The 20,025-nt window shown below is 39.6% G+C and overlaps 1 long non-coding RNA gene across 1 annotated transcript; it reads right to left on the bottom strand.

The window, feature by feature from the left end:
- Positions 1 to 453: 453 nt before the first annotated feature.
- On the bottom strand, positions 454 to 15,666 carry LOC122541060. Its single transcript, XR_006309504.1, has 3 exons — positions 7,693 to 15,666; positions 2,219 to 2,341; positions 454 to 1,360 (listed from the first exon to the last, which is right to left on the bottom strand). It is a non-coding gene; the product is annotated as an uncharacterized LOC122541060 (long non-coding RNA).
- Positions 15,667 to 20,025: the final 4,359 nt, after the last annotated feature.

Here is a 20,025-nt window from a genome sequence, read left to right as displayed (position 1 = left end):
ACCAGGCCAGACCCCCTCAAAACATTTCAAGAAAGTAGCCAGACCCTCGCTTTACTAGATCTTATAAGCATTTGTAACATGGATATTCCAGGAGGGATGCAGCTGGTCAAACCACTGAGTTTCAAACAAAACAGAATCTATATACAAGATTACCAAATGAATTACAAAGAAACATGAACAGAATACAGAGTAACTTAACCTATCTGAATATCCAACAGATTATATCAATTTAATGACACCATTCCCAACACTTGCAACAATTCCCGTAAACACCCCTAAGCACAAAAGGTAAAATCAAACACAAGGTCTGACAGGAGAAATGTCACAGAGAGAGAGGATCAGCATGGACCTGCTTCTTTGGGTCCAGTAGTTTCAAAGCTACCTGACTGCATTCAGTGAACAGCCAAACTGCCAAAAACCAAACCAAACCAGAGAAAAGCTGAGCTGGGAGAACTGGCCACTCCCCTTTCATTGTACAAGTGTTCCTTTTTAAACTTGAAAGCCTTTTTCCTAAGGCAGTATCAGTTAGCAATCATCAAATTGGCCCTAAAACCCATCCAAGCCAGACTTTATGGAATTGCTGCTTTTACGACTTCTCTGAAAAAAAAAGCCAAGGTCAGCATAACCTTGTTGAAGGATCAGCATCCCCACACATGCCTACAATGTGAAATGCCACCATTCCTAGATGAAGGAGGACCACACCTTTCTCATGATGTGGCAGATTTCAAAACATTAAAGAGGGAACAATGGTTTCTGCAGAGCGTTAACTCATGCATCACATTCAATTAAAAATGACATCAGGATTTCATAACATGGTTGAGTATCAGTTTGTGATATATACAATAGAAGAGGAAACAGAATGTTCTGACGCAGCCTCCGTTGGCAAATTCCCTTCCACTGTTCCAATCTCCAACAGTCTTATGGCTCTCCTCCCAGAATCTGCAAAGTTTCCTTCTCACATTGATAGGAAAGCTGAGCTCCACTATTTCTCCCACCTTTTCAGCTCACCCAAAGTAGGGCCTGCCAGAAATGCCTTCTGGCTGTTGTCCAAAAGCAGGCTTCCAACCATGATGATTCATTAGGAACCAGTACTCAATTTATAAAAGTGCTTCTTTATGTTTTTGTTGTCTTTCCAGGTTTACTTTCTGCCCTTTCTGACCCTCCAGTTTGAGTGAACAGGTTCAAGAGCATTTGAATCTGGGAACCCATAGATTAAGCCCCCATTTCCCTCTATAGGTGGCAATGATTGTTTGTGAGTGAAAGTCACTATTTTCAAATTAATTTCATTTCAATAGATTGGCCGTCTATGCATACCATCAGCGCCAACACCTTGAGTGGAGGAGTAAATAATGTCTGGGAGCTACAGAGAGAAAAACATAGCAATATATTAAAATTTTGCATTTTTCAAAGCAACCTTCCAAACCCCGAACAGTTTATAATGAGCCAAAAGTGCAATGATTCTAGAAACATCTCTGCCAATTCCAAAATAATAGTTGACTTACTTGGCTCTGGGTTGATTTGAGAGAATCCAAATCATGAATTAGTAATGCCTGCATATTGTTAAGCACAAGGTCAACTGTATTTTTAGCTGTAATATTAGCCCTTGTGACACCCTTAATGTCTGCAATGAGAATTAACTTATTCTCAAAAAAAAGTTAACCTCTATTTCAGGGTGGCCTCCAAACCTCTTCTCTTTGCAAATTCCAAATGCACTGAACTACAAATATAAATGTGTCTAAAGCACTTTCGGTAAAACTGTTCTTCAATAAAGCCCCTTTGACTTAGACATCTCTTTACATACCATAAATTAGATGCAACATGGTTCAGCTATATAAATAACAGGCCCACATGCAACAGGAAACACTCTTTCAGTGGAAAAGGTGCAATCTGCAATCCTCAGCCCTCTTTGGCAGAAAGTGATTGTAAGTTAACTAAATATGAAAAGCATCTCAAGAAGGACCGGTAAATAGCTGCTGAGTTGTTGACCAGGATAACAAAACTCATTCCTGATGAAGGGCTTTTGCCCAAAACATTGATTTTCCTGCTCCTCGGATACTGCCTGACCTGTTGTGTTTTTCCAGCACCACTCTAATCTTGACTCTGATCTCCAGCATCTGCAGTCCTCACTTTCGCCTAGGATAACAAAACTGTCAGCTAAGAATGGTTCAGGAGTTCCCACACTAGTTAGAACATTGGACTGTTTGTACAAACATTTTACCTATGATCATCTCGACTGTGTTTTTGACGCTCAGGTGAGGAAGGTAAGTGACTGAAGATGGATAAGTAGTTAGAGATCCAAAGTACAGTGCGGTAACACCACTGATAACAGCATGATGGAATCCTAAAATTGCAAACAAAAAAAAACAGCTTAAATATTCCGCTATGGTGTGCTGTGACTTTAAGGATGGGGGATTGGCTGGGCTGTGAATGAGTCAGAATCAGCAGAATGAGAAGGTGAAGTCAAACTGTGCACAACACTACCTTTGGTATAAAAGAGATGATAGCAAAGCAGCAATTTCAGTGGAGTAACTAAATCAGAGGCTGAAGCTACTGCTCTGGTGAATATGAGTCCGAATTCCAACACTGCTGCTGGTGGAAGTTAAGCTAATAAATAAATCTTGAATGTAAAGCTAGTCTTCATAGTGGTGACCAGGACAACTGCCCTTAATTTTTAAAACTAATCTTCTTTGCTGTTTCAATAAGGAAATCTGCTATTCTTGCCTAATTATCCTATATGTGACTCCAGGCCTATAGCAATCTGCTGGACTCTTGATTCAGCAAATTATTCTTTTCAAGGGCTTTTAGGAGCTGGCAACAAATCCTGACCTCACCAGTGATACCCACAGAACATTAATGAATACATAAGAAATGACCTGGTAATTTGGACTTGTGGGTCTTGTTAACGTGACGTCTAAAACTTAATGCCTGAGGAACCACTCCTCCAAATTGTTTCCTATCAGTCCTATTTACGAGGATCATCGTGGGATGTCCAAGCGAGGTGCTATTGACTTTTGCCAGTTGCTGCAGAGTTAGTGGACTCACCATGTTCAGTGTCATTAGAAAAGGGAGTGTTGCTGGACTCTAAAAAGTCAAAGGAGTGAGGAGGTTTTCGTAGAGAACGCCTCCTTTTGGTGATGAATGTTACAGTTACACTTGCTCTTACATTGTGGCACGACTTAAAAGATTAGCCTGGCAATTGAAAAGGAATATTGTGCATGGAGGGAAGAGGATAATAGCTCTCAATAGAAGACCTCCTCATCGAGGATTTTCAAAGAGAACTTCTGCCTCTATCTTGACTAATGACAGCGCCTGAGACACCTAGATTTCACAAGGGTGGCAGTAACAGTAAGGTACCACCTCCTACAACGAGACATGAATCTGCATAAGGACAAGGATAGCACTGCCAGTCATCTTGAATTTCCTCAATTTCTCCACCAGTAGATGCTTCAGGTGGAAGCAGTGGCATCACCAACATTTAACGGTTGTGCACTAAAATAAAGCAAAGAACTGCAAATAATGGATATCTGAAACAAAAGCTGCTGTCCGAGTCACCAAACCTGAAACATTAACTCTGCTTTCTTCCCACAGATGTTGCCAGACCTGCTAGGTTTTGCCAGCAAATTCCATTTTTGGTATTGAACAGTATTGCATGCATTCTTGACTGTGAAGGTGTCCAAGGTCTATTACAGAGTGATAGATTAATGCATCACCTCCCCTCTAACCAAAGAGAAGATGGGAGACTGAGCTTGTGGTTTTATCAAGTGTGATTCTCAATATGCAGGATGCCAGTGATTGTTTCATGTAGCTCTGTGGACCTTAAGCATCAAGAAGGTGGCATATCTCAACCACACAGGCAATTACTCCCTGGATGTGTATTTGTTGTTGGTGATACTCTTAAAATGCTGCTGATTAATGCCCACTATCCTGACAGCTGTCATTATGCATTCACCCTGAGACAGTCAACCAAACTAGCCTTGAAGGATCACAAAAACCAGTGGCTGACTGCTGGGGGAACAACGAATACCCACTTCGGATTTGGCTTACAACTCCCTTCCCCATCCATCCAGTATGCCTACAATTGGAGCCACATTGACACCAGGACATTGTAGAGGAAACTATCAGGATTATGGTTGCACTGGGAAGTGGACAATGGTACTCCAAACTCACTTGAGCATTTCTTCAAGGTCAACATCATGCTGAGTTCACCACAACCTTGCTCTTTTGATGACAGCAGGCCTTTGGAGTTCAGAAAGAGGAGAAAGAGAAAGAGAGGAGATAACCAAGACCATCTTGCACTATCCACAAGCAGATATTCAGCTGCGAGGTTGGTAGATGTTGGATCTTACAATCAAATAACGGACCCTCAGAGGTAATGGGGAAAAGTGACTGCTTTTCATATCAAGAGAGCATTTGACAGAGTATGGCACCCAGGAGCCCTAGCAGAAATAGTATACAAATATCTTTTTACATTTCTGCATTTTTTATTGCGGACTGAAAAAGGAAAAGATTAAGAGGATTGATTGATTTTGAAAGCCAAAGGGTTGTTGAAAGATTGCTACACAGGTGAACTGGAGCCTGGGATGGGCGTGGTCCATGGATATTGGTTCAGCTGGCAGCAAACAGCCGATTGGTTAGTGGACTGTTGTCAATGCCAAAAGCCTTCTGTTTGTGAAGTTATGTGATTGGCTCGAGGGTAGCTGAACATATTCAGGTTTGAATATTTGGGCAGAAGGAAACACCATCAGTAACTTCTCATTCAAACCACACACTTGCCTAACCTAGAGCTGGTTCACCTTTCCTTCTCTGTTGTAAAGAAGGGAGTTCCAGGGTTTTGACCTAACAGTAATGTCTGTCTACCTACACCAAGTGGACTGCTGCAGTTTGAGATGACAGCTCACCAAGTTCAAGGGAAGTTAAAGTTACGGGTAGTTCTCCTATAACGCAGTGGTTGCATTTCCGTGCGACATCGTGTTATAGAAAATAAGTGACGGGGCCTCTGGGAAAAACAGGTTTAGGGACTCCAGTTTAATGAACTTGTCCATTTCTGGTCAGTTACAGAAATACCAAGTTGTTACAAGTGAAACTTCCCAATGTATTGCAGTATTCCCGGCTCCTTGTGGAGTGAAGTTTATTCAGAACCCAACTCTCTGCCATCAAACTTCGTGAAACTTCCCCAAGTTTTTCTTTGGCACGAGTAAAATTTCTTTTTTGAGGGGGTGGCCAAAGGGCTGGGATGCTCTGAACAGCTGGAGGTTTTGATGGGTCTCAGGTTTCAGAGAAGCTGAGGGGCCAAGATTCTCAGATCCTCTGCTTTCAAACAGAGACAGGGTGACCTTGGATCAGACATAACTTGGGGATAGCTGGGGTGAGGAGCGATGAGGGTGGCCAGTGGTCTATCCTTAGTTCACACCTCCCCTCTTCCACACACATATACCTTCTCTTGTAAAGTCACCTTGTATTGAATCTTCAGATTGCCAGCAACTGAGCCTCTGCTTAACAACACTCGCTGGACGTCACTAGGTTTGCACTTTCTTTCGGTCCCTATTTCTCTCTGTCTCCCTTCCCACTCCTCGTCCACACCAACTCCATGCATGACCCCGGTAGTCCTTCCAGCAAAAAAATTCCAATGTCCGTTTCCCCTATCTTAGTTGCATACTGAAGCAAAAAAAAACAAAAATGCACACACATGGACGACAGCCTGGGACAACAGATGCGCCACCAAAATAAATCCTAGCTGGCTGACAATACAGGGGATGGAATGGCGTAACAGCAAACTGGAGTTCACTTTATTAAAAAAAATCTAATTCTCAAATTGCATTAATGAAACGCATTATAGGAGATCTACCTGTAGGCAAAAAAGTTGACAAACAGTAGCACCCACATTCCTTGAATGAACAATTAAAAAAAAACTTGCCCAAGGGAAGAGTTGGAAAATAAGGGGAAAAAAAAGGAAATCTACTATCACATCCATCTATTGCTGATGCAGCATACCAGGTAGCAGGATGTGGGCAAAATGGGATTGAAAACAGAACAGGTGAACATCCTGTCATCCTTAATGTTCTCAATGATACCAGATGCAACAGCCTCACCGTTGCTTGCCCCAGGAGCAGAGCATCAGCTGCCCAAAAGGGCTTCGTGGATGGAAGCAGCTTCATCATCCAATTATGTGCACCATTGTCCTGCTAAAGGAAAGAATGCCAGCAAGTGCATTGTGAAGTGTCATGGTTAATGTGTCAGCAGAGATTGTGTGGTAACTGCAAGAGATGGTGTGGTCAACTAGCAGCACTGATGTAAGAGGGCAAAGTGGAACATTGAAAGGTTGACAAGTCTCAATTGCTGCTAAGGAGTGATATAGTTATGGTACACTGAGCAACAAGAGGCTCGTGGTACAACGGCTGGATGCCATTTAAAGACATATTCATCAAGGTTAACACCCTAAACCATGTGAGATCAGTGTACATTTTCCAGCAACATAGCCAGGTCTTTGAGACTACAGTGTATGTGCACGTGTGTGTGGGGTGGGAATTAATTTATTTTACCATCTGCTCCCAGTGTATTGCAGCATATACCTTGAATATAGCACAACCTTCTGGAAATTAAATCCTTACAACCTCCCTCAGCAAGAACTCCAAGCACCTGACATAGTAGCAAATGTGGAAGGTTGGAGGTTGCTCTAACCCTGTTCCCTTTCCTTCAAGGAACATTAGATTTGATTCTTTAGCATGTAGAAACAGGCCATTTCACCCAACAACTCCAACCCGACCCTCCAAAGAGTAACCCATCCAGACCAATTTCCCAACCTTTTTTTTTTAAGATTCCCTACAATACGGAAATAGGCCATTTGGCCCAACATGTCCACACTGACACTCCGAAGAGTAACCCACTGAACCCATTCCTTACACTATTGTCTGATTAACACACCTAACACTATGGGCAATTTAACATGGTCAATTCACCTAACCTGCACATCTTTGGTCAGTGGGAAGAAACCGGAGCACCCGGAGGAAACCTCTGCAGACACAGATTGTGCAAACTCCACAGTCCGCCCTAGGCTGAAATCAACCCTGGGTCCCTGGTGCTGTGATTTACCCCTAACTAATGTACCTAACACTATGGGCAATTTAGCATGGCCAATTCACCTACCGTGCACATCTTTGGATTGAGAGGGGAAACTGGAGCACCCAGAGGAAACCCACACAGGCACAGGGAGAACGTGTGTGTGGAGCTTGCACAGTCACCCATGCTGAGAATTGATCCCAGGTCCCTGGCGCTGTAAGACAGCAGTGCTAACCACTGAGCCACCATGCTGCCCTATAAAATTACAGAAGATCAATATGCTCCAGGTGTTGCTGTGACTTGAACACACTATCCCTTTTAAAGGCAACCTGTCTCTTTGTTTTAGTGATACAGGATTGCCAATATGGCAGTAGCATATTGTATGCTTGGTTGCACACTACTATTCACAATGAATAAGTAGCATCAAATTGAATTGGTTTAAGTACTACCCATTTTAACAGGACCTGGCACAGAGTAACCAAGCATTATGAACCCTGTACCCAATAGCAGGTCTATTGGTAACCCCAGGATGAATTTGTGCTTATGCAATAAAGTATCAGCAAAAACGTCACTGACAAGATTGGGATTATAACCCTGTTATTTTATTGACCAATGTGTTTGAGATTCAAAGATCACCTGCTCTCCTGGGCCCATCTGAAGTATCAACTTGAGTTTATATTATGCTACAGTTTTTCCTCTTCATCTCTCCCCACAGATTTATGCTGTTCGGTAAACAACGCTGGGAATAAAGTATCACTGTAAAACATTTAGTAAAAGGTTATATCTAAGAATATCTAGTAGTTTTTTATTTTCATAGTTCCACTCAATGTGATTGGATTCTTAACTGCAAACTATTAAACATACAAAACTATAAAACCATAAAAAGTAGCTTAAGGCAGTAGAAACCAGTGTTATTAATTGAAATTAAGTGCGCATTTACAAGAAATGTCAAATCTTAAAGTTTACATTAAATTTGGGTAACAGAAATAAATGAAGCTCACAAAAGATTATTCATTTATCAAGGTACTCAAGCATTTAATATCCTCTCAATTCTTTGCATCAACTCTGTAGTTAAGTCTACGCTGTAGTTTGATTCAAAAATAAGGTAGGAATGACATCGATGACTTTTCTGCACTTAAGTGTATTCTGCTTTTGTTCTAGGAGGGCAACATTCCCACAACTGCATACATTACCTGAAAAAGGTGGTACTTAAAGTGGTATGATCATCGCAACAACTATTGGACTAGTTATTCAGAACCTCTGATCAGTGATCCTCAAGGCAGTGTTCAAATCCAACCACGGCTGGCTGTGAAACTTGAATTAAAGGTTATTGAGAAATCTGGAAGACAGAGCTAGCCTAAAGCCAATCATGTAACCACTGTCAATTGTGGTGAAAACCCTTCTGGTTCAAATCTGATATTCTTACGGCCTGGCCTAAAAGGACTCCATATCCACAGCAATGCAGATGATATTTCAAACTGTCCTCTGAAATGGCCTAGGGAGCCAACCAGTTCATGGGCAATTAAGGATTTGCAATAAAGTCTGGTCTAGCCAGCAATGCACATAGTTGAATTTTATTTTCCCAAAGTCTTTGTCCAAGTAGTATGGCATTTTCCCTTTAAAGTGTATTAGTAAACCACCTGGGTTGTATGAACATTCCACAATTTGCAAGGCAATTTGATTCCTGGTGCCAAACTACAATATTTAATTATATTTTGCCAATCTGCTAGAATGCAAATTTGAACTCATGGCTTAATTTGCTAGTCTAGTAAAGCCTGCACTGTTATATCACTTACCAATAAAACTAGTATTTAAAATACTGAACAGAAACTTCATTCTGTATGAAAAAAATCTGATTCTATATAGCATGACTCCTCTTTGATGAACTTTATTCATGTTTGGAGCAGACATGCCAACAGCAGAGATGTAAATCAGGATTAAGGAGTTGACTGAACAGAGAATATTCTTAAACTTAAAATGAAAAACATTAAGCACATCCAATAATACTTTTGGCAGTCAAGTAGGTGAAAGAAAGTCACAGACATTCTATCTCTCCACACTACACCATCATAAAAGGTTAAAACTTTCCTTAGCTTGTTCAATAGGAGGCTTTTACAATAAACCCTTACAACTACAATTGTTCCAGGAAATGCACAGAGACACGAATGGCAAAAATAGAATTTTTATTACAGCACATACTTTGAGTCTTTCACATTTAACACCAGTTTCCAGATGCACATTTTGTTTGATCTGCAAGTTTACAGTGTGATGCATATTAATTGTTTAAACAGCGCAACAGACATTGTACTTGAACAGAAAACACATTTTGCTTTGTAGCAGTTGAACACAGATCTGTGCATTTGCATGAACATATTCCCTGAACAGAGTGTTAACAGAACAACAATCAAAGTGCATTGCTTAAAAAAAAAATCAGTCTCCATCTCCATGCCCTGGCTTGTGTGGAGATCAGATGTTCTTGAGCTAGTAATCTCTCATTGTCGTGTTACCTTCCCCCGACCTTGATATTTAAAGCCCTGCGATTTATCTGCAAACTGCCCACGTGCCTTCAACACAGACCCACGCAAACACTTACAAGCACAAATCCAACACCAAAAAGGAACTGCAGACTAAATTATGCACACTTCAGTGCGTGAATATCAAACAACCATTGGGTCTCCAATTATTCCAGCCACTGGCTTCAGCAAATAATCTCCAGTGACAGGAATATTACATAATAAGAAATTCTATACTTCTGTAGTGTAGATAAACAGAAAACCTGTAAATGAATTTGAGGTTATCAGACATAACTTTATGAATTGATGATGGAGCCATTTAACACGCAGTCCCAAATTTGGCTTACTCAATAAACTGTACTGTGCAATGGTAAACCTGTACCTCACTGAGGAATCTGGTGTTCGCTGCCAGATTTGGTACCTATTGAGCCAATGCCATGTTGTATTTTTTCCCCACTCTGTTACCCATGTTTGCTAACTAAAACTAAAAAAAATCCCTCAAACTATAAATGCATGCAAGGGGACCAACAAATCAAAAAAGAATATTTAAAAAAACATTTAAAGCAAATGATCAAAATTCGATCTAGAGTTCTGGGATTTAAAAATAAAATCCAATACAAGTAGCTTTTCTGTACTCACGTCAAAGAAATAAAACATGTATTTCATTAGGTAGCTTAATATGTTCACTACGTTTAAATGGTATTATTGCTACAACTTCTACTTCTCTATAGTAATAGGTTCTTACTTGCATAAAGTTCAATTTATACTCTTTGTAGTGTCTTAAATTGCACCATAATAATTAACATGTTTCTTCGATTTTTTAAAAAATCCCTTTCTGCCAGAATTTTTTCACTAAGGAACAAAGCATACATAGCAGGGCCTGTGGATTATAAATATGAGCATAAAGATGAAGAGAAACCTTGTGTTCTTTTGGACCCGATAACACCATTATCTACACAAAATTAGCTTCATGCTCCAATAATAAGTTGAGCTATTATCATACTTTTCACCATTTTAGTAATACTCTTGCACTATTCTCTTTTTGATTTCATTGCTTATAAAAAGGAGTTTTTAAAACATTTGCATAAACACAATCTGATCAAATGTGAAGATCAGATAAGCAGTTCAGCACACAGGGGAAGAAAAATGAACATTCTTTATGTTTCTTTCCTTTTTCAGAACAAAATGTGAAGCAGCAAAAATGATTGAGGCAATGGTCCTTTTGGAGAGGTCAGTCAAAACACTGAGATGATTGTTACACTCAAATCAATATCCCACTTTTACAGCATTATTAATGGATCTACTTAAGTGATATATAGCGTACAATGAATAACATTTGTTTCCAGAATACTTATAAACACTTTAACACATTTCAATTTGACAATAGTATTTTGTATTTTTCATTTCCACCTTGTTATATATTGATCAATGATGATGTATTCATTTTGCTCCCAAAGGACTTGTCACATCCATGTTCAAATAGGTTAACTCCATTCCATAAATTTGGGATCAATTCATTTACATTTCTAGTACAGTGGAAATGCCCCAGTGAAAAGGAGGTAATACGCTGCACAAAAGCTGCTGATGAGGAACTCCAAGTTCTCAGTACAGCACCATCACACTTTGGCTAACCCAACTACACAATAACTCCTTTTTCTGTTTGGCAATATAAAGTTCAGTAAAAACCCACAAGAAAAAAAAGGCATCTTGTGGCACACTTCTCTAGACCAGAAGTTCAGGGTTCAAGTCCTACCTACCCCAGGGCATGAATCAACAAGAGAGTCTGAAACAAGTGCATTTGAAAAGCTGAGTTCTTAATTTGGCTTATTGATTCCATTGGTGATTGAGCTTCTGAAATTAAAGACTCCAATAAAAAAAATGAGGATATATTCAAAAGAGGACCACATGACAGCTAATCAATATCCTCTACATAGCATCAATCTCAAGAATGCGTTCTAAATGCTCCTCAGGCATTCTAGCAGTACTTAAGAAATGCCAGTTGACTATGGTTTTAATGCATAGCTTTGAGTCCATATGTGCTGTCTATCCCCAGTGAGATAGACCAAATACTTTAGGTTAGGTTTCAACATTGGGAACAGACATACAATCCACATTAGTAGAATACATGCACAACAAAAAGCTACACGATGTATTGCAATACCTAATTATGTGAGCAAATACATACAGCATAGGAGTTAAAAAAAATAATAAATGGCTAGAGAAAAGTCATTGTTACTTTTTTTTAAAAAAAAAGAGATGTATATTGTTTGAAAACAATTGGTAAATCAGATATCATTTACAAAAGGAATAGAAGGGAATGGGTGGAGCAGAATCTGTGCAAAAAGCTTTAATAGACACTGCAATTCTGGGGTAAAACAGGTCTGAACCATTCTGAAAACTGAGAAAAGCAGCAACCATTAGCAAACAAGAGCCAAATCTGTAATTGAGCTGAAGATCGAGTGAGTTAAAATACCATACAGTGAAATAAAAAAAAAAGTGATATTACACATGTACTATAGTGTCCCAAACTAGCAATTAATAATGCTTGGGGGAAAATGCTAGGAGCATGACTACTGATGTCACCAAAGTTAATATCAACCCAAAGCCAGGCACCCACTTACATGCCTGCTTCTCTGACAAACTGAAAATGGCAATTGATGCTGCCAGTTGCTGAGGTGTATCAGTCACCTTCTGGTGATGCATTTAGTTTCCCCAACAATACTCTCTTCGTAAGAGGTCCACATTTGAATATGCTTTTAAAAAGTCCAAACATTTTCAGAGGCTCAGCTACTATGCACATCCTCGTCCCAACTAATATACTAAAAAGTCCACTTAACACCCATGTCTTTTCATGCAGCCATTAAAGGATGCTGACTTGGCCAAGCTGTGATGAGAATGGCTTGTGCACAATTGCACATTTTTAGGTTTGCTTGTTTCCAGCAAAGCTCTGGGCAAGGCTATTTCAAGGCCTGAAGCAAACTCAGAGGAGGGATGATGAAGTCAGCAAATTTTGTATTTTGATGTTGATCAGGCTATTGTTCAAGGTCTTATCAAAACAGGTTACTACATACCAAAATTTCTTCACAAATGTTAACAGGTTGAAATAAGAAACAATATTAATAAAACAATGGCTCTTGACACTTGCAGTATAGCAAGAGGTTCCCTGCAAACATGAACATAATGTATTACACTGTACTGAGTAAATAAAGTAGGAACACACCTTCAAAAGTTTGACAAAGAGAAAAAGGACATAAGAAACTGGAGAAATACAAGCTTGGAATGGACATTAAAAGATGTTTTTACGTGATAAATGATTGACAATTAGAATGTACTTTGGAGCAAGCTGTGAAGATAAATGCCTCCAGCAATTTTAAGCCTGGGAAGACCATAAGCTTTTCAAAAAAAAAGTTGATGGATTACCTAAAATGGGCTGAATGGCCTCACTCCTTTCTTTATCTTGTGATCGGTCAAAAAAGTTGACTATTAATTGTAATTAAAAAGCCTTGTCAAGCATTACTGTCATATTGGTTTTCCTCTTACATTTCAATCACACAGCATGTAGAGATATGCTACAATAATTTCTCATTGTCATACACATAATAGAACTTGATAGAATTAAATTGACTTGGAATGATAGCATAAAACAGACTATATTGATTCAACTGCCCATTCTGCATCTCTCCTGGGAGACTCAGTTATTCCCATTGTATTTACAAATGAAAAGGATTGCCTTCAAAGAAAGCAGGGCTCATTTAAGAACAAAATATAAATCAAATTGAATGGTTTTGGAAACACTGTACTGTTGAAAAATAATTTACAAATTCAGATAAAACACAGCACTGAAGTGGAACATTCTATTTCATAAGCAATTGATCACTCCAAAGGCCAAATCCACAGTTGCTTAGTTAACCTCACATTTAAATGAAGCAACCACTTACTTTCAAACAATTACTGGTTAAGTTCCAATTAATGTTTAACTTGTTGCCTTGTATCTTGAAACCATTCAATCTGAGAGAAACTACATATGATATATACACTGGTTTAGGCTCGAAAATCTAAATATCTAAAAGACAGAAGCAAAAATCTGGGTATTGCAACACAAAAGGATTTTTTTTCTTCTCTGCTAGCTGATTGATATATTGCAAGGATTAGTCTTTGCTCAATTTGGTTATTAGGATTTTAAAATGGTTTTAAAACACTGGAATGTATTTTACAACAAACAAAATTTATGCCAATACGGTTTTCCTTTGTGTCATTCTCACATAGGATATTAATCAAGTTATTTTATCTGACCTCTAAACATTGTACTTCAAAGTTTACCTTAGTTCATCTCGCATAATGGACAGGTCTGGGCACCTCAAGTTTCTTAGAGTCTCAAATTAAAACTCTATTCTGACAGCTGCAGTAACAGTCCATCAGTACAAAGAAGCCAGAGGATGAAGTAAATTCACTGTACCTTACTTTTAATCAGGTAGCCTACAAATCGACAAAAGCAGCCCCATGTACCTTGCATGTTAAGGCTTTGCAAATTTCATTGACAATAAGCCTCAGGGAGTAAGGCAGTACTGGTAGCAAGCCAAAATTATTTCAGCAAGTTAGTAGGGGCACTCCCACTTTGCTCAAATTTTGAACATTTTCATTAAAAAGGAGTGCAGCCTTTCTGGAGATGTCAGCTGGGGTTCGGCACAACACAATTAACAAACAAGTGGGGAGTCTGAAATGAAGTCTACATTTGTATCAGGTCTCAAGGGCCACATACAAACAACCAATTTAGCAGCACCCTGACTTCCCATATAAAACAAGTGTGGACCTCAGCACAACTACATTACTGCTGCACTGCTTTTAAGCCCATAAATTTCATTTTTAAAAAAAGTTAAACATCCTCCTCCAGCTGGTAGTAACTGTGTCAATATTTCATTTCTTTTATTCATTTGTATGCATCTGACTCAGCACATCAGCCTTTTTCTCAAGGGTGTCTCATTTTTCACACAGTTTGGAGATTTACGGAAAATCCAAACATGGAAATCTGGTACATGCAAGCAGGAGTAGGCTTTTCAATCCCCAAGCCTGCTACACCATTCCAGAACTTGGCTGATTATGTACCAGATCATATCCTTGAATGTCATTACTAGCTGGAAATCTATTAGTCTTGAACGAAGGACTGGTTTCCACGATCCTCTTGAGTACAGAATCATAAACACTTCATTTTAGCTCTGAAGAAGTCATCTAGACTCGAAATGTTAGTTTGCTGTCTGACCCACTGAGATCTCCAGCATTTGTTGTTTTCAGTTCCAAAGATTTATCACCCATTGAGTGAAAATGGTCCTCCTCCTCGCAGTCCTAAATACTGAATATATTCGAGTAATAGTCGATCACACGTACAGGTCAAACCCCTATTTTCGACCAAATAACTTGAAACTTTCCACATATATCTCACGTAAAAGACAACCCTAGTTCTTCACAGATAACAGATCTTTTATGAATCAGTGCACCAGCTGTTCACACCGGGCTCCAGCTTTCCAGTCTGCCGGTTGTCCCGCTCCCAGACGTTCAGTCCATCGGCTGTAGTGTTCCACACTGGGTTTTCAGAATTGCCACAAATTTTTCTTTATTTGTTTAGAGATCAATTGGGCTTCTCCGAATGATAGTCTGAATTTTGACAGGCATGAATTTCAGTGCCTCAAAAATGGTATCCACTTCACAGTCAAACCCATAAATTTAATCTTAAAAGTAAAAAAAATGCAACTAATACTTCAGTATAAGCTGCACAACACTGTAATCTTTTGCTATAAATTGTGTCTTATGGTACTGCTTCACAACCACCTGATGAAGAACCAGCGCTTCGAAAGCTAGTGCCTCCAAATAAACCTGCTGGACTATAACCTGGTGATGTGTGATTTTTAACTACGAGTATATGCAGTAGCTTGCTTTTTACAAACACTGATTTCTTTCAGTTTCAAACTCTTGGATTTAAATTATTTCAGTTGTACTTTTTGTAAACTTCCCCATCAGTCCTTATCCATTTGTGGGCGGCATGGTGGCACAGTGGTTAGCACTGCTGCCTCACAGCGCCTGAGACCCGGGTTCAATTCCCGACTCAGGCGACTGACTGTGTGGAGTTTGCACGTTCTCCCCGTGTCTGCGTGGGTTTCCTCCGGGTGCTCCGGTTTCCTCCCACAGTCCAAAGACCTGCAGGTCAGGTGAATCGGCCATGCTAAATTGCCCGTAGTGTTAGGTAAGGGGTAAATGTAGGGGTATGGGTGGATTGCGCTTCGGCGGGTCGGTGTGGACTTGTTGGGCCGAAGGGCCTGTTTCCACACTGTAATCTAATCTAATCTAATCTAATTTCAGAGATCAAAGGAGGTGCAGTAACAGGTAGAAAAATGAGTGCATGAGAAGATGATGGGTTGAGAGAGCGCGCGTGAGGGATGGAGAGTAGAGAACGAGTGAATGAAAGAGCAGCAAGGGTGGAGTGTGCAGTGAGCACGAGGGTGGCAGCAAATGAGAGAGAGAGACTATAAGAGGTTCTGAAACAAGAAAAGGAAGCAAGCTTCTACATGTAAGCAGGAAATGGGGCAAGAGTGAATACAAGGGATGAGGAGCGAGCAGGTGTTGGGATTGGAGGAACAGAGAGGGGGACCGAGTGAGGAAAATTGGAGGGGGAGTATACATGGGCTGAACAGATGGAAAGAGATGGTGAAGTGAGGTTAAAAACAAATCAACATAGTCTTCCCAGAATGAGGCAACTGGTGATGGTTTTACTTGACACAACTCAGGATTTTGGGGGGGGGGGGGTTGACGAGGAGAACCCTTCATAGTTACCTCAGCCAGTATGGTAATTGAACACATGTTTTTCCATCACCCTGCATTGCAAAGTAGCTCAGCCAGTAGTTGAGCTGAACAAATTGAGAGGGCATGTGGATGAAAAGGGAAGGATATTGGAGCAAGCACATGTGGGACAGACAGGCAGTAAAGTTATCATTGCTAGCTGGATGACGTAACTGATAAATGAGCAGTTTTAGAGGTGGATAACAATTCAATTTATGGGGTCATGATTTTCAATTTTCCATCGAGTCCACTTATCAATTGTGATAACTTGTTACTTAAGGTAACATTATTACTTTTCAAAATTATTCCTACTTAATTTAAAAGATGCCAATGACTAATAGTTCCCAGTGGAAATACTTTCTAAAATGGAATATTAAATTACGTTAGATATACTTGCTGCAATTTGTTTCAGCAATGGATACATGGTGGAGAGAAAAAAAGTAGAGATGAACTATTTACAAAGTCAATCATTGTCACAAGATTCATAACATTGAAGGAATATTTTAAAAACTTCAATAAGGTTGAATGATTGGAAATTCATTTCTGAATGACTTGAGGAATACACTTGAGTTGGTTTCTGACAAGATTCAGGTGGTATACTCTTCTCAATAAACACTTTGTAAATTATGTTAGAACATCTTCAGTGAACAAAAACAAATCGCCATTTATCTTCTTGATATCAAATTCAAATCTACTGTAATAGATCTTTATAAGCATAATGGACTTGCACCTGTCCACACCCTAAGCAATGCCTGATGTTTTTGATCATGAACACAGGACAAAACACACAGACCTGAATTTGTTTGGGGAGGCAGGAGAAAAGAGGAGGAATGTTATCAAATATTAGACTTTAAACATACCAAAGCATGCCATTCAGCCCAAATGGTCTATATTTATGCTCTCTCGGGTCCCCTCACACCATTTCATATGGATATAGTATCTGTATCCCATTCTCTAACATTTTTATAGTTTCCCTTCAAATGCATCATTTCAAATACTTGTAAGCGGTAGGACATTATGACCTCTAAAAACTCTGGATAAATATGTCACCTAATTTCCTTCTAGGTTTTATTTGAGACTACCCCATCAGTCGTGGGTTGAAATTTTCCCTTTGCAAGGCTAAGCTTGTCAGCAGTCAACCAACTTGCTGCTCCAACCATCAAGAAAATTCACCAAAAACACATGCCTATCAGCTCAAGAGCTGGTTGGTGAGCTGCTTAGTCCATCACAGGCCTCAACAGCAGCTCCCCTAGAAGCTGCTGGCTACTAGTGAGTTGGCAAGTAGAAGTTGAGCATCTCTCCAAGGCCAACTTGCCCAAATACTGGCATCATTAATTTTCAACTCCCTCGTGTTGTGTTCTGTTGTGACATGAGTAACGACACTGGCTAAAAGTTAAAAATATATTCGAAGGATTTTAATATTTCCTACATTCGATCCTCTCTACCTCAGCACGTAACATTGAACGACAGGAAGAAATCAGCAATCTCGGGGCTCAGCATCAATAGGGTTCTATTGATGGGAAATGTACAGTATGGTGTTATCTGCATTAACACATCCTCCAGTGCACAACCAGACTCATTGTAAACTCAACAGCACTTCGGACAGGTAACACTGTTGGCAGAGTGAAAGAGGGCTACCATGTCACCTTCACCATTCCAATTTATTTGCCTCACCTTGATTAGGATGATGAATCAGTGAAAAACAGACAGGAAAAATCAGGAATGTAACTAACTGTCTCACCCAATTTGCAATTCGTTTTAAAAGTGTTTACATCTCCAAATTTGTAAAACAAAAAAAAACTGAAAACAAAAAAAAGTCCCTTCAATACTAATCCTCCAACATTAAACCAGCAACCTGCTAAACACACATCTTCCTTAAGAAATTCAGGGCAGGAGACACTGCACAGCAAAAATTATGTTGTAAAATTTCATTGAACGAATGCAGGAATGCTGTGTTTCTTGCATGATTAATCAAGGAGCATTTTACTTTGGGAATAGCATTAGCGAGATAAACAGATACCAGACTGCAGTATTATTCTGATCTAGGTGCAAATTTAAATTTGCCAATTCACGGTACAAAAATCTTAATTCCAACAGGAAATATAGGTAAATATCAAATGGCATTGCAGCGAATTGAAGTATTTGGAACCAGCTTGAAAACTGCAATTATTTTACCTGCAAGCATTTCCAAGGAAGGCCACAGCTTGGGGCAATGCGGATGTGGATTTTATACTAAGTGAGGCATTAGCTACTTATGGCTTATGTTCACATATATAAGCTGCTACCTTCTATCTTGGAATCTAATTAACTTGGTGCACTAAACTGGAACTGAACCTCATGTTCAATATAGACCAACAATTTATTTCTCAAGAGCAAAGTACTGCCAAATCTGAAATATCTGGCAGTTCAGGCAGCACCTGTGGTGAGAGAAAGAGTAATATTGATCACCTTTCATCAGAACACTCTGATGCTGCCAGACTGGTTCAGTATTTCCAGTATTTGTTTATTACTTTTAAAATACCTGTTTGTTTTGAAGAATTTAATATTCTTTTATTAACTTTATCTGTAGACTTCAGAGACTTAAAGGCCAAATCTGATGTTTATGGTGCACTAAATTAAAATATGGTTGGTTATGACTGAATTTCAGATCTATGACCAAATGCACACACTGCAACTGGCGATATTGATAGCTCAAAATTGAGTCTTGAACCGTGGTTGAGGAAACTCGTTATTTAAAACAGATGAATTTAAAGCCCAAGCCTTGTCTGCTTAACCCTGGCAAGGGAAGTGGGGAAATACCAATAATAGGTCTGCAGTAGTCTTTGGAAATAATCAGAAGCTGCTTCTTGGGCTCTTAGCTTTTTTTTTTAAAATAGTGGGTATTTACTAAATCAGATCAATGTGAGAAAACCCTACTCCACTCAAGGCATTCAAATGTTCAAGCCCACCCAGCAGGCACATACATCATGATGTTAGGGGGGGGTACATTCAACTTTTCGGTTGTGTGAAATGGCTCACTTTATATTTTAAAAAGCCACATAGGAACAATATGAACGACAGAATGGAAAGCATCAAAGATCAGGAGTAAAATGCTGGCCAAAATCTGACCACTTCCCCACCCTCCCCCAACAAAAATCCGAAAGCCTCATGTATATTTTCTTACAAAAGAAGCTGACTTAAGAATGGGAGGGAACTTGAGAAGACTTTCACTGCCAGAACTAAAAGATGAGGGACTTTTTTATTTGAAAAAATAAAAGCAGTGTAGTGGATGCCTGGAACACAGTGCCTGGGGAGTCGGTAAAAGCAGGCACATCAGCAACATTTAACAGCCATTTAGACAGAAATAAGAGGAAGGGAATAGAAGGATACAGGCAGATGGGATTAGTTTAAAATGGCGTCATGATCAACACAGACATGGCGAGCTGAAGGTCCTTTTCCTGTGCTGTACTGTTCTATAGAGTCAGAGCGTTGTACAGCATGGAAACAGACTCTTCCATTGAGCTTGCCCATGCCAACCAGATATCCTAAATTAATCTAGTCCCATTTGACAGCATTTGATCCATATCCCTCTAAACCTTCCTATTCATATATCACTCAGATGCCTTGTAAATGTTGCAGTTGTACTAGC

Source organism: Chiloscyllium plagiosum, chromosome 3 (assembly GCF_004010195.1).
Source record: "Chiloscyllium plagiosum isolate BGI_BamShark_2017 chromosome 3, ASM401019v2, whole genome shotgun sequence".
NCBI lineage: Eukaryota > Metazoa > Chordata > Chondrichthyes > Orectolobiformes > Hemiscylliidae > Chiloscyllium > Chiloscyllium plagiosum.
The sequence above is the reverse complement of the archived record's forward strand: the minus strand, read 5'-3'. Positions and strand labels throughout refer to the sequence as shown.